Source organism: Dipodomys merriami, unplaced genomic scaffold (genome assembly GCF_024711535.1).
Source record: "Dipodomys merriami isolate MVZ:Mamm:240054 unplaced genomic scaffold, mDipMer1.0.p SCAF_674, whole genome shotgun sequence".
NCBI lineage: Eukaryota > Metazoa > Chordata > Mammalia > Rodentia > Heteromyidae > Dipodomys > Dipodomys merriami.
This window is the reverse complement of record NW_027206262.1, coordinates 560660-565071: the sequence shown is the minus strand read 5'-3', so window position 1 is coordinate 565071 and position 4412 is coordinate 560660.

Here is a 4412-nt window from a genome sequence, read left to right as displayed (position 1 = left end):
CCTGGGTGGGATTTGAACCATAATATACAGATCTTTGCGTCATGAATATCTATGGTAGACGAAAAGACAAGTATAAATAATATTTTCAAGTTTTCTGATCTGAAAGATACCACTTGAGGGAAAACGATGCAGCAAAGTTTAGTGTCGTGTTCTTTCAACAATAGAAAGGGCATAATATTAGCAGAAGTGTAGAATTTTTTCATAATAGTGATAAGCTAGTCATGCTGTCAATTTAGGGAATTTTAAGGTGCGGCTTACAAAGTGTAAACTGTTGGGCTAGAATGACTTTACTGCATAAAATGTTGGGATTGATTGCCATTGAAATAATAGCTTACTATGATGAAAAAATGTTTACTCTAGAGGAATTAATTATTATAGATACTTCATAGTTTTATCTTCTACCAGAATGTGGCTAGTTTCTCTGTTAACCTTTAAATATGTCATGCCCCATTGGAAACTGTATCTATTGAAGAATTAAATAAAATGCATACAGGCACTGTTTTAAATGTCTCTGGTATGGCATGCTCAGAATTTGAAAATGAGTAGTTAGTAGAACACATATATTCTGTCCTCTTAACAAATATTCAGTTTCAAAAATTAGGAGTTTCCAGAAAAATGAACTGTTTTCTATTTAGTATGAGACAATACTAAGATAATGTTTTTTTTAATAATGGCAATATATTCTGAAAATTTTGTATAGTTTGATAGGATTCAAGTTGATGACCCTCTGAAAAAGAAAGGGGCAATTAATTCAAATGAGAAGCCAAATATTGTTCATTTTTTAAAAATGAAATACATATAGAATATCATTTACTATAGAAATACAGGGAAATTATATTTTATGTAGCTTATTTTTAAATTTAATTTTATTGTCAATGTGATATATGGAAGGGGTTGCAGTAATTGTAAGGTAGTGAATATCTAACAAGTCGAATGTTTTATGCCCTCCCTGATTTTTCTCACACTTTTACTTCAACCCAATACCCCTCACAAGTTGTAATGTGAATATCCTACATGTTGTCTTGTGAGTATTGCTATTGCATTGGTTTGTCCTTTGTCCTTTGCCTCTCCATTTTGTTGTTCCTCTTCCCTTGCCAAATTAAAATGCATGTGTATATAATACACAGGATACTGAAATCAAATACAGCAGGGAATAAACCATAGGGGAAAACACAAAAGAAAAAAGAAATCACATAGTACAGTAAAAACAACAACCACAAAGCAAAACCTCTGTTTCCATGTCTAGGAGTTCATTTTGCTTAGCATCCTCTTATATGTATATTTATACATAGCTATTGAGCCATCCTGCTCATCCGCTAGGACTATCTTAGACATTACCTAATTATTACACATGAGGAAAAGCACGGAATCTGTTTCTTTGTGTCTTGCTTATTTTTCTTAGTAGGATTTTTCCAAGTCTTTCCATTTTCTTATGAATTGGAAGCTTGGAATTCCACTGTGTGTGTGTTTAATGGATTTGTTCATCTTCTGAGTGGCATATTGGTTTAAATCATGATTGCATGTAAGTATCATTAGGGTCATTCAAAAATGGCAGATGCCACCTCCCCAGATATACTAAAATCACGATTTCTAAGTAAGATAGTTATTTATGGTGGTACAAGTGTTGAGATACCTGGATAACTCTAATGTATTTCTTGCAGAGTTAGGCAGGAAGACATCATATAGGATAAAAATGGTAGTGACAAAATATTCCCTTGAAAAAGATATAGGAGGCTTCCAGAAATACGAAGAAATTCAGATAATTTTGAAGAATTTAGAAACTCAAGCTCAAGTAAGTCTCCTTAAATAAAAATATGTTAGTGGAAGAGCAAAAGAAGAGGAAGAGAAGAAATAACTGACAACAGATCATTGTTCTAAGTTAGAGTATAAAAAGACATAATCTATAGCTTCCCAGTTAAAAAGAGACCAATATAATGCGTCCCACTTAATTTAGGTACATGAAAAATATTGGCTTTTTCCTACTTTAAAGCTCGAAAAAAAAGTGAAGACTTATAAGAAAAGTTATGTGATTGCCATTACTTCAATCAGAACACTAACTGTGATGAGCCTTCTTTTTCGTACTTTGCTCTTGGAAAATAGTCCCTAAGTTGATGATGTTGTATTGTGATTAAAGTCAGAGTTAGGGGCTTCTTCTGATAGTTAACCCAAAGTAGTTTAAAGCAGTTATCCACCCAAGATATCCAACTGCATTGTCTGAAGCTGTACTTTGAACACACCCTCAAACGTGAGTACATAATTTGAAATTATACTTCAGCATTTCCTTGACACATTCTACTTTGTGCCTTTGTCTTTTTTGCACATTCCTTTTGAGTTCATAGTTGCTCTATTTCAATTTCATCTTTATAAACTAATAAGAACGTTGTTTAACTATCACTTGTTGTTTGCACACACCCAGTGTCTGTATCAAGGTACTTTGTCTATTTTAAACAATAGGGTAGTACTCACTCTCTGAGGAGAAAAGTTCCACAGTATAACCCTATGCCCATCTTAGAGGATGTAGAATTTAAAGCATTTTGAGACAAACAGTGATATTAGTAGTGAAAGCCTCGGAAGATGGCGGAGGAGAAGCTGGTGGCTAAACAAGCTCTTGCATAGAAAGCAGTTTTAGAGTTCCAGTGAACAGTCCTAAGCCAGAGAATCACAACAAGTGTGCCATCACAGGACAGAAAGTTAGGCCAGAGAAGGAAAATCCAGGCAAGGAGAGAAATCTGAGCTCTTGCCACCACTGCAGTGGCCGAACCCACCATACTTGAATCACAGAGAGTGCGAGACCAAGGAACCACCACTGCAGGCAAGCGGATTCTACTCAACACCAACAAGAACCAACAAGGAGCGGACATCTTCATCCTGCAGTTCTCAGACCAGAAACAACCCTGGAACCAAGACTTGGCATGAGCAGAAGCCTGACATCCTCACTCCTTCTCAGGGAGCAAAGGAGGGAAGGCCACCCCTCCCCCCCCAGTACCGGAGATCTCCATCTTGGATACCGACAAAGCTCGACGGAGCTGCTAGCTCCAACTCAGGCCTTTGAATAAAATTAGAGTCATTTAGCAGGTCACAAGAACTTAAGCCGACCTGCCAGACTCAGCTTCACCCAGGGAAAAGACACCCAGCTCGGGCACCAGCCCCAGGAGTGGCTTTCTTCAACAGGTAATCAGAGCCAGAGGCTGCCCCTCACTTTAGCAGCCTCGACAATCAATTGAAATTCAGTAAACAGAAACCCTGAGAATGGCTCCAGGCTGGGCTCTGTGAGTTTCTCAGAAACCAGCCCCCAGGAAAAGCTACTGTTTGCTGACAGGCCTCAACACTACTCAGAATCTAGCCTGAACACAGCATCTCCAAATTTGAGGAAAAAGCTATCTCCCTCTTTTGTGATATTCAAAGCAGATCCTACTCCCATTGAACTAGCCTAGGAGGAGGAATGCAAAATTCTGGGTAAAGCAGAGTATTTTTCTCCCTGTTCAAACACACTGACTTAAGAAATCAACCAAGCCACAGGACCACAAGCAGAAGAGAGACTCCAACAAAAGGCTGGTTACAGACAAAAGGGAGATACAGGATTTTTTCCATCCCTCCCAAAAAAATGAAAGAATTTTTGGTCTTTTTTTTTGCTACATTTCATAATTTTTTTTCTTTTCTAAAACTTTTTTTTAAATTTTTACCATTTTTGGAAAAAAATTGTTTTCTAGTAACTTTTTTTTCCTCTTATAATTTTTATTTTAGGGATCCATGTGTGTGTGCATTTTTCTTTCTTTCTTTTTTTCTTTCTTTTTTTTTTTTAAATTTTTCTTTTTGATTTTTGTTTAGCTCTACTGAACTTCTGATCTTTTTTCTTCCTTTCTTATCCTTTTCACCTTTTCTTCTCTTTCGTTCTTCTTTATGTGACTTAATTGTTGTCCTGCACATCCTCAGATAAACCCGAGGTTGATTATTATACCCTACCCCAATTGTGTGCACACTTAATCCACAAATTTATTACTCAATTCAAAACCTCTAAGACTTAAATTCCTTAATAGCCGTACTACCTCTTTATACCTATATAATATTTTAAGTATTTTTATTTTTAACTTTTTCACATCTCCTTTATATCCCTCCCATAGTCTCATTATATTCATGTTCTTCTCTGAATAGTTTGTTTTTGTTCTGCATAATATTATTATTATTTTCTATTTTTTTCTGGTCTCTTTTCTTTTCCCTTTCTCTTTCTTCTTTTTTTTCTCTCTACTTCCATCCTATCCAACCTATTTCCTGCTTTGAGATTAGGACTTAGTTAAGATAACTCTCCCTGTGCCTTCCCAGATCACTTTTTTCATAATTTTTTACGCACATCTCTCCCTAACGCTAATAATTTCTGGTTTTCCAAATTCTACTTTGAGTTTGTAGCCCATAGT